Genomic DNA, 11654 nt, shown 5'->3' on the forward strand with positions numbered 1-11654 from the left:
TTTTATGATTAGACTAAAAATATTTGTCCCGATTAAGAATGTGATTGCGCATCTTTTTTTGAGACAATCAAAAGAAACTCAAGGATGTGGTGACGTACTTTGTCTAAAATATATTAACTTTATTAATTTAAAGTAGAGACTTATACAAAATAAGGTTATTAGGTATGATGCAAAGAAGACAGTTATGTCTCTAATCGTGAAGACCAAGAATGCGATTATGTATCTAGGTCAAGACCAAATAAAAAATTCAACGAATAAAAAATGTGAGCAAATCATGACCTACAAAAAATATATCCAAAAGATAGTTAAAATAAGTGAAAGTTAATAAAAGCGACCGTGCTAGAACCACGAGACTCGAGGGATGCCTAATACCTTCCCCTCGGTCAACAGAATTCCTTACCCGAATTTTTGGTTCGCAGACCAAATAAAGAGTGATTTCCTTTTGATTAGGGATTAAATAAAAAGTTGACTTGTAACACCATAACTCAATTCCAAGTGGCGACTCTGAAAAAATAAAAATAATCCTTAATCAATACCGTCACTTAAATTGGAAAAACCCTTCCACCGCGTGCGCGAAAAGGGGTGTGACAACATAAAGATGCACATCTAATTATCTAGATCTAGATACAATCTATATGTTTAATTTCCTCTATAAATAGTTCACTTTATTTTCACATGAACCAAAATAAGAAGGTCATATATATAACTCACTATTAATTAACCCTAATCTCTCAATGGTATTGAAAGTTATGTTGTTGTTGTTCCTTGCCATGTTTGTGTTGACAAAGCATAATGCCATGGCCCAAAACATTGACCCAAAATGTGCAGCATTTTGTGTACTAAGGTGCCAAAAAAGGCCGATATGCCTATCTTTGTGCCTTGTCAAGTGCGCTATAACTACAATCACATATGAATCAGTTGATACTGAGGCTGCAAATCGTGTTTGTAACGTTGGATGTTCTCTTGGTCATTGCTTCAAGTTTCTCATCAACTATGGTACCTTTTCTTCGTACTGATATGCAAAAAGTTACAATTTGAGTTTGACATCCCAAATTTTGTATATGATCATTGAGATGAGTTGATCTAATCCTACCAAAAATAGATATCATGGAGGGGTCATATATGATCTTAGCCGGCTTAATTATGACATATTAATCTTTAATTATACACATCAACTTATAGTAGAAAATGTCTGGAGTTTTACAGTTTATTAAGACAAATGTGTATAGATTAATGAAAGACATATTTTACACAGTTAACTTAATTGGATTCTGTTAAATGTTTTTAAGCTTTATTTTCTTTATCATATATGAAAAGTACTAATTCTTTTTATTATTTTATGTTAATTTTGCAGATAATGAGAAGTGTGGAAGTTGCATGAGAAGCTGAAATGGGAACTATTGTATTAATGACAATATTAATATTGCTCTACCGAAAGCTTAATAAGAAGAAGCATTAATTATGACCATAAAGTATATTGTGTCGTCTATGACACTAGGCTAATTAAATACTTTTGGGGTTGTAATTTTCTAAATTATGTATTTGTGTTTTGTATTCAATAAAACTTTTGTGTTTTAATATTTCTATATATTAAAGTACGAGAGAAGATGAATGTTATCTATCGTTTTGTAATTTATCATATTGTATTATTTTAATTATGATTATAATTTTTGTAAAATTGTATCATTTTTCTTCATTACATAATATTATATATCAGTAATTTAAAACACAAATATATAAAAAAAATATGATATGAAATAGAACTTATATAAAAACATAATATCGCACATAGAATATGATTAAAAAAAAACATAATATCGCACATAGAATATGATGTGTTTGTCCTAATCACTTCTATGATCAATGCTTACTCAGAATAGGAAAAAATACATAAAATGTCCTAATTGCAGTTGTAGATGCTGCTTCTTTCTTCTTCCTTTTTTTTTAAAAAAATAAGAGAAAATAGTCAAATGCCCCTCCAAATTATTATCGGATTTTCAACTATATACTTCAACTTTACGTGTGTTTTATTATCCCCTTAAATTGTTTAAAACTAAAATTATTACACCCTTAAAAAGCAACAACCACATTTATATTGAAGGGTGAAACTCACGCGTTTGACACGTGGATTTCTTAAAAAACTATTACTCTATTCTTTACCTTTTTCCCCTATATTTTCATCTTTCTTTCCAACATCAAAAGTCTTTTCACCATTTTTTTCCTTCACTGCAAACAGAAAATTCCACCAATCAACCTATGGAACCACCCACCTCCTACCACCAACATTACCAAGTCCTAAATCTTTTGACATATAAAAAAACCTCAATTATTAATGCTTCTTTTCTTTCTTTACAATTTCCCATAAATTAGTTTATATCTTTTTGGCGGAATTCTAAACAATTTGACGACTTATGATAGTAAAAGGAAATTTTTAACTATCTTTCGAAATCATTAGATCTGAACTCATTTAAAAATAAGCGTCAGACCATCTCATCACAAAATAATCCAGCTAGCTACTACCATCAACAGACGGTAGCAATGACAGTTTTGACAAGGAAAAGGCCCGCAAATTTTTCGATTTATATATGTTTCATACACTATTTGATTGATACTAGATAATTTTTAGGGGTGTATCTGTTAAATTGCTCAAATTGAGGCTATGTATACATAACAATGCGACATTGATCGTTCCAATTTCATTAACAAAATCACATGTGGGTTTCGTGGAAAACCCAAAATTCTTTCTGGATTTGAAATAAAATTTCCTTACCAAATTGAGGCACCGAATAATCAAGATATGAATTTTCAACCCAATCGACCTTGTGGGTTGGCATGTAAAGTGATGATTAACAAGTCCAATAATATCAATAAGGAATTTATTTTCAAAATTTTATAATTTCATGCACAAATTGAAAAACAAAAATTCAAGAATCAAGAGGAATAATAAAATTTCATTGTCAATTATGTAGAAATGGTAGTGATGGTGATGATGAAAAAAATAGTGGCGGTGGCGATTTAGAAATGGTGAGTGGTGGAATTTGATCTGTTTTGTAATGAAGAAGAAAGAAACAAATAAAGAAAAAAGAATAATTATAAATACAAGTATTTCTGAAAAGAAATACTAAAAATAAAAATTTACTATTTGATTTTGGTGCTCACTCTCTCAAGGAGAGTGAAATACACTCACTTTGCCACATAAATGTTTAAAGAAATGATAATTCCAGTTTTAAATAGTTTGGAGTAGTGATAGGACTCCCGTAAAGTTTAAGTGTGTAGTTTGGGAATCCGGTAATAGATTGGGGGGGGGGGGTGGCATTTGACCATTTTCTAAAAAAATAAAATAAAATTTGACGTATTGAAAGTGTCAATCTTTTTGAGTGAATTATATATCAAAAGACTTGAAATATCAAGAGGATTTTTTTTCTGTATGAATCTTTTTTGTGGTGGATAAATTGGAAATTTTTAATATATTTTTTAATCTCAATAGTTTTTTTTTTCATCATACCAACCTGAAATTCTAAACACAATATCTTCAATTTTTTCTTCAAGTGAAATTTATGTTTTAAATAGTAATTCAATTCATATAGTATATAACGAGATACTTGATGACAAAATACAAATAAATGTTGTGGTACTAATTCTCTGGAACATGTGTTGAATAGATACAATCGTAGGAGGACCACTGACATCCCTTTTTGTTTATTTTATTGAATCTCCACTTGGTTATTTTCCATATGAGTGAAGTAGCTGGAGACATTTAAATTATAATAATGTTATAAATGTCAGTTTCTTTTCCAAAGTCTTTTTTTAAAATTAATACTCGTCTGTCTCTAATTATTTGTCAATTTTTGAATTGATACACCTATTAAGAAAATAATCATTGACATAGTGAGTTTACCATTTTACACATATTAATTATGAAGTAGATGAATTAAAAATTTAAGATTTTCAAAAAGTTTTACCTTTTTCAAAGTTATTGATTGAGGGTATAATAGGTACAATTTTTTTTGTCATTTCTTAATTTGTCAAAATGGACAAGTAATTAGGGACACCTATAAAGAAAAAAGTGGACAAGTAATTAGGGACAAATGGAGTATATCAGATATATTAGGTGATACATCATTTCTTGTTTTATACTACCTCCGTCTATTTTTATTTGTCATAGTTTCCTTTTATAAAGTCAAACAATAAAAACTTTGACCAACATTTTATGATGTATTTTTTCAATATGCAAAAAATTGCAATTTATAGTGCTCTTCGTATAGTTTTTGAATATCTAAAGTTTTTGTTTAAAATATCAAATTAATGTAATCTAATTTAATTTTGAAAATTAGTCAAATTGACTTTCGAAAAGCGCAGCTTATATGAAGCAATAAATGATCACTCTTTACTTGAAAACATAATAATGCATAAAAGGGAAAGAACAAGTGCAATCTTTCCCCAAAATAAATGCGATAATTTACTAGAAGAATACACAGCTTAATTAAATTTATGCATGTTACTCAATAAACACTTTAGTGCAAACACAATCTATTGTTTGGCCAAGTAAAAGTCATATATGTTTATATTGTAAACCAAACTTGTTGAATTAAAATTCATGATGAAGTGACATGTAATGTTTGGTGCATGCAGGCGTCAAATAAGTAGGACATGATGGTGAATGAAATGGTTGATGATGAACCAAAATCCCTAGGAAGATGTTCTGTGTTTACTTATGGTGTGGGACACATGCTGAATGATATAACATCTTCCTGTTGGTATACATATCTCTTGCTCTACTTGACAGATATTGGATTGTCCCCAAGATTCCTACTTTATTTGTTAACTCACTCAATATGTGTCTTTCCTCCCCTATTTTTTGAGATTCATCTGTTAATTAAGCCTCTTTAATTCACAGCAATGCCGCAACAGTCACACTTACTGGTCAGTTTGCTGATGCATTTACGACCATAATAGCTGTGAACTGGTATATATATTACATTTGATTTTCCATGTTTCCTATATATACAGGAATTATTCTTATATATCTTTGCGGTATGTGCTACTATATTCATGAAGAATAACTACTGCCTTTTATGTGTATGTCTTATGGAAACATCGTGTTAAGCTTAACATCCCGTGCTAGAATTAGTTAAACTTAGCTTGTTCATGTTAGTGCAGAACTGCACATAAGTACATTATCTGTTTCTAACTTGCTCAACAGTATTATAGCCCACCATTTTGGAAGTCACTTATGTACTTAATTAAATATACAGAACATATTTTTCTCATTTGATCTATAGCTAATTCATTTTCTTTTACTGATCAAGAAAAATAAGTTGGGGATAAGTGAGAAATTTGTGCTATAGAACATAATTTTCCGACTGATTTCTCACCGAACCAGCTCATTGTTAAAATGCATAGTGGAAAATAGATTTTCACAGAAATAGTGGGAAACTTCCTAATTTTTCCATATGAAAATATTAACATTTTGTCTTTCCTTACCGATTCAATCAAAATATTTGTGGAAATTGCCCCGGATCATTTTTCAATGGAAAACTTCAGTGGGAAAATAGTGATTATTTAGTAGTGAGCATTTAACCCTGCAGCCTTTTTACTTTCCTTTTATGCTGCAGATAGACAGGTTTGGTCATTTCAAAATATGGCATGGCATGGGATGCCTGTTAGTTGCTCTATCGTTTACATCACTCTTCGGTGGTTGCCTCCCTTGCAAAATTCTTGGATCTGATTCACCTGTCGTTCAAACCGCTGGTTACTGCATATCTGCAGTGGATGGTCTTGCACTCAGATATCACACATGTAATCTCCTCAGCTTATCCACTTCAACGTGTTACAATCTTTGTTGTACAAATGGCTGGCGTAGTACGGAATGCTATATGATTTCTCATCCATTTGCCTCTCTTTCTAACTATATGTTTCTAAGACTAGAACTAAAAACTTTAACTAACATTTCGATCTTCAAGAGCTTTCTATGGGGTTTTTTTTTCCATCTCTTTTTTTATCATGAGCTAGAAAATAAGAAAAACTTTGGGAAAATGCATAAGTACCCCCAGCCTATACCCAAAATCCCAGAGATACACCTAATCTTTACTAAGATCCTATTACCCCCAAAACTTATTTTATATGTAATATTCTACCCCTTTTTGGCCTACGTGGCACTATCAGGTGGGCCCAGCGCATGTTGACATTTTTTTCAAGGATAGTGTCACGTAGGCCGAAAAGGGTAGAATATTATAGATAAATTAAGTTTGGGGGTAATAGAACCTTAGTAAAGGTTAGGTGTGTCTCTGGGATTTCGGGCATAGGCTGGGGGTACTTATGCATTTTCCCAAAAACTTTTGTATTCTGTCACGCAGTGACGCACATACTCTTATCTCTATTACTTGATATGTCCACTTTTATCTATGCGAAAAAATACAGGACAAGGACTCATGGCTAAATGTTTATTGCAGGTCAATGGTGAATGGAGTCACACTAAACCCAACAAGCAGAGTAGCCTGTGTTAGCTGTCGCAATGCTTTTACAATGGTTGGATATTTTCTATACGATCAGTATAATATACTGATACCGATATTTTCTATGTGATACTTGGTATACTAATCCCTTTTTCCCTCTTTTACCAATTCCCTGAAAAATATTGGTCAAGATTGCAAGCCTAATCTTATATGTGATTCCATTTTTCGTCTTCAATAAGGAAACTTCTAGTTCACAGGTTGACATTAAGAATCAGGTACTTAATTTTAATCAAATGCTCATCTATATTTTCAAGTTTTTACAATTGGATTAAATTTTGACTAAAGAAATAATACATGCAGTACCAATTGGTGGCTTATATTTCGATTTTCATTTGGTACAATTGGATTTTCATTTTGCTACATTTTTCCAATCCCATTTGGTAGTATTATATGTTTATGTTGAATTTATCTCACTATTAACTCGTTATTGCTTGAGCAGACAGTTAATGTTGTAGTATTTTGTGCAGTTTAAAACAAGAATCTAATGGGAAAAGTGCTACAGCTTCGTGGACAATACTGGTTGAAGAAAGTCCTATATTACCAAGTACTTAGCATCTATGTGTTAACTCGAGTTGTGACTAATGTCTCTCAGGTCAGTATAAACCTCATCTTTTGTTTTTTTTTTTTAGTGTTCAACTCTCAAATACACAGTATTGCATTGCTCGGGTCACCTAATTTTTAGTATGTGTATTTTTTTTCTTTTTTTGGTTCAGACCTTCTTAGCTGTTTACGTTATCAATGATCTACGGATGAGCCCATCTTCAAAAGCCTTGGTATGGGCCTTACCATCAAATTTAAATAAGGTGCTCTTCTTTTGAGGAAAAAATTTCAATTTATTCTAACTAATCAATCTTATTCATATGAATAGATTCCTGCCATCATCTACTTATCAAGCTTCGTTGCGTCTGTCCTCCTGCAGGTTCTCTTCACCATTCAGTTCATATCTAATTCTTTCCCAGACTCACTTTTTCTGTTCATGCATAAACTATTTTGATTGCTATTTGCTTGCAGGAGCTCAAATGGAGTGGTGAACGGTTGAAGGCCTTCTTTTCCGCTGGGGGTCTCCTTTGGCTATTTTGTGGAGCTGTAGTAATTTTCCTCCCAATAAACATGCATGCTTTTATGTATGTCTTGTCCATACTTATTGGCATAGCAAACGCATTGATGATGGTAAGTGAGGTTTTTTTTAAAAAAAATTCTAGAATGATTAGTCGGTATGTATAGTTACCTGTTTATTGTATGTTAAAATATCACATGCTTAGATTCCAAACAAAAACCTGTTGGTATAATTTCTATCAACAATTATCCAGCTTGGTTTAGGCAATTAATCAGACATTTCATAATTGTGATGTATCATTCTGAATCTCTTTTTCTTTTAATGAAAACTAGAAAATAGACAATAAAGGAGCAATTGTATTAGTAAACAGACTTTTATATGCTTTAGTTCCTAGAAAAATGAAACTTGTCATGAATCAATTGCAGAGTATCAGACATCAGTGCGTTCATCGCTTGTTGCTGCAAAGTAACTATGAGTTGATAAGCAAACCGGTTCATATGTCATATATGTGTGTTGCTATATGATAGAAGTTTTCATTTTGATGACAGGTAACAGCAATAGGAATGGAAAGCGAGCTAGTTGATAAAGATCTTGATGGATCTGCTTTTGTTTATGGATCATTGGACTTTATTGACAAAGTTTTATGTGGAGTGTTTTTGTACTTTCTTGAGTCTTATGAGAGTAAGAATCTGGTTCCCCTCTGTCTGTCTACTATGTCCATGCACGTCTTAAAAACAACAGTTTTCTTAGGCATAATATATAAGCGTCTCTTTAAATTGGCATCATCTAGCATCTATATATACACTCCAACTTTGGGTATGTACAAGTAGATATGTAAACTTGTAGAGAGTTGATCAAGTAGATACATATGTCCTACTTGTTGTCCAATGTGACAATTTGCATCTTACGTGGCGTCCTACATGTAGGGCACGTGCATCTAGTTATTCAACTTTAAACAAGTTTAAGTGTCTACTTATGCACACCCAAAATTGGAAGGCATAGATGCAAACGATGTCAAGTTAAATGATATATTTATGTATTACGCATTTTCCTTATGTCATTTCTTGAATTCTTTGTTTGATTATGCTGAAGAGAATCTATACTAATTTGCAAAACTTACCTAATAACTTAAGCATTATAAGTTCATTGATCATTGAAAGTGATAACGTATCAAAATCCTTGTAAAAATATTTCCCTTTCCAAATTTTGTTCAATGATTTGCTATCAACAAAGGAAAAATGTTGTCATAACATATTCTGGAAGACATTGTTCTTCTTTGTTAAACTTAATGAGTCTTTTTCAAATGTCTGTCAAGTTTGATTCAGGTTAACGATAAATTAACTTGAGCTTTGTTCTGAATAATGCAGGTGCAGATCCTCTTCCCTGTGATCTAACATATCCTTGTTTCTCCGTTACACGATTTTCTCTAGGTTTCATTCCAGGGATTTCTGCTTTAATTGGAGTCGTAGTCGCATTCTTCATAAGGTTCCACACACCCAATCCTAAGACACTGAGAGAACCCTTCTTGGCATAGCTCTCAAGGAGTAAACGTGTAATAAATTCAGGGGGGGCGGGTAATTGACTGGTGCATAGGATAGAGTATGGCCAATTAGAGCTGAATTCAAGTTTGAGCTATATTTTCACTGGTGTACTTGTGAGTAGTCATCGTTATTATAGTATTAAGAAAACAATTATGGTGGCCAATTAGTCCCGAATTCAAGTTTAAATTGTTTATTCATCTAGAGATATACTTAGAGCTGCATATCGGTCGGTTCGGGTTTTGAAGTTTATCGGCTTGACTTATTGATTATCGAATTGTAGAGATGCTAAACTGTTATAGAACCATTAAGATCTTGGTTTATCGGTTATTGGTTTATCGATTATTGATCGTTATCGGTTTTACCGTTAAGATTTGACACCAAAAAAATACATTGAAAATCACTTAGAAACAAGGTGACAAACCAAAAGAAAACTGTGCACATGAATTTACAAGTTACATCTTATTCAAAAGCAAATATTTTTACATTGTAGAATAACCAAGGGTTTGAGAAAACCACAAATAAAAGTAGGAAACCAAACTCTAAGTCAAAGACTTTAAATACAAAATGGTATAAATATAATTATTTAATTTATTATCCGGTTATCGGTTAACACGTTAAGAACCGATAACCCGATAACCAAAAAAATCAAAACCGTTATCTAAACTGCTAAACCAATAACCCATTATTGATAAACCAATAAATTTTTTTCGGTTCAAATTATTAGTTTCGGTTCGATTTTGAACAGCCCTAACTTGAAAGGTATGTATATTCACCGTGAGTGGCGTAACCAGAAATTTCACGAAGAATATCCAAGTCATAAGTAATTTTATTGTTTTTGAAAAGTGGATGCGCGCCTATGTCATATTAGTGATTGACTTTTTTTGTTGGAAAATGCTCCATCAGAATGGACGAGGTTGTTTTTCCAACGGTTATTACTTCTTTATGATTGATTGATATATATTCAACATCACAAACAACAAATTAGATCATTCATTCAAAGAGAGAACATTCAAGCTTCAACAAAACAACAAGGGACCTCATAGACTGACGATTTGCTTCTTGAACCTGCTGTTATTTTGATTGCTTGTATTTGTGCTTACATTGTAGGATTCATTTCACTTGTGTTAGAAACATTTCAAAACTTGTGTGAATCACTGTAAGAACTTCGTTGAGGGAAACTTTGTGTCTTACGTTAAAAGTCTATATTAATCAGTGAGGGTTAGTATAGTAGGCAATGCAAACATTGCTTTGGCTCATTAAGTAATAGTTTGTAATACTTAGAATAGAGATTAGGAGGTTAATCTTTTGTGTGGTTGTAAACTGTATTTTACTTTTGCTTGAGAAGAATAGTAAAAACAGTTTGAAAATCCTGTGAGACAGGTTGTGGTTTTACTCCCTTGAGCAAGGAGGTTTCCACATAACGTTGTGTGTGCTATCTTTTCTTTCCGTATCTTCTTTTGTCTATCATTACTGTGTTAAGGATCTGGTCCTATCGTAGCTAGTGGATGCATACATTCCAACAGGTGGTATGAGAGCTTGACTTTTCTATTTGGGTAACACCTAGAAAAGAAAAGATCCTGAAGAAATGGCTGCTCCACCAAGCTTGGAAGAAGGTCAGTCCACCACTAGACCACCTCGATTCAACGGGCAATTTTATGGATGGTGGAAGACGCGCATGCATGACTACATCAATGTTGAAGATACTGAGCTGTGGGATGTGATTCTTGATGGATCATACATTCCCAACAAAGATGTAGTGGAAGGAGAACTCACCAAAGTGATTCCCAAAACCAGAAGGGAATACAATAAAGCTGACAGAAAAAAGATAGAAAAAAACTATAAAGAAAAGAAGTTGCTAGTATGTGGGACTGGTCCAAATGAGTACAACAGAATCTCTGTGTGCGAGACGACCAAAGAAATATGGGACTGTCTAAAAACAGCTCATGAAGGAAAGACCCAAGTAAAGGAGTCCAAGGTAGATATGCTAATGACTCAATATGAGAATTTCAGTATAAAAGAAGGTTAAACCATCCATGAGATGCATACAAGGTTCACTTCCATTACCAACGAACTAAGATGTCTTGGTGAGCCTATTCACCCAAGCAAACAAGCTCGAAAAATTCTCAGGGTACTTCCCAAGTCATGGAAGAGCAAAGTGAATGTTGTCACTGAAGTAAGAGATATGAAGGTACTCACCATGGATGATTTAATTGGAAACCTTCAAACCTACGAGTTGAACAGGCAACAGGGGTCAACTATGAAGGAAGGAAAGAAGAAGAAATCAGTAGCTTTGAAGATGTCTTTGGATGATGGGTCACAAGAGGAGGATGAGATGGCATACCTTACTAGAAGGTTCCAGAAGATAATCAAGAAGCATGGAGTGTTCCAGAAGAAAGGGTCTACCAGAAAAGTAGCAAATGCAAATGATCTTTGCCACAAATGTGGGAAGCCTGGACATTTCATGAGGGACTATCAAAGCCAGAAGCAGGAAACTCAGGACTTCAAACATCGTAGAAGAGACCAGGTCCCAGACTATGCTAA

At 32.9% G+C, this 11654-nt stretch overlaps 1 pseudogene; it reads left to right on the top strand.

Annotated features, from left to right (window-relative positions):
- Nucleotides 1-4653: 4653 nt before the first annotated feature.
- Nucleotides 4654-9262, top strand: LOC125823222 (uncharacterized; annotated as a pseudogene).
- Nucleotides 9263-11654: the final 2392 nt, after the last annotated feature.

The sequence above is a fragment of the Solanum verrucosum genome, unplaced genomic scaffold (genome assembly GCF_900185275.1).
Source record: "Solanum verrucosum unplaced genomic scaffold, falcon-dt-bn FXZP01000011.1, whole genome shotgun sequence".
NCBI classification, from domain to species: Eukaryota; Viridiplantae; Streptophyta; class Magnoliopsida; order Solanales; family Solanaceae; genus Solanum; species Solanum verrucosum.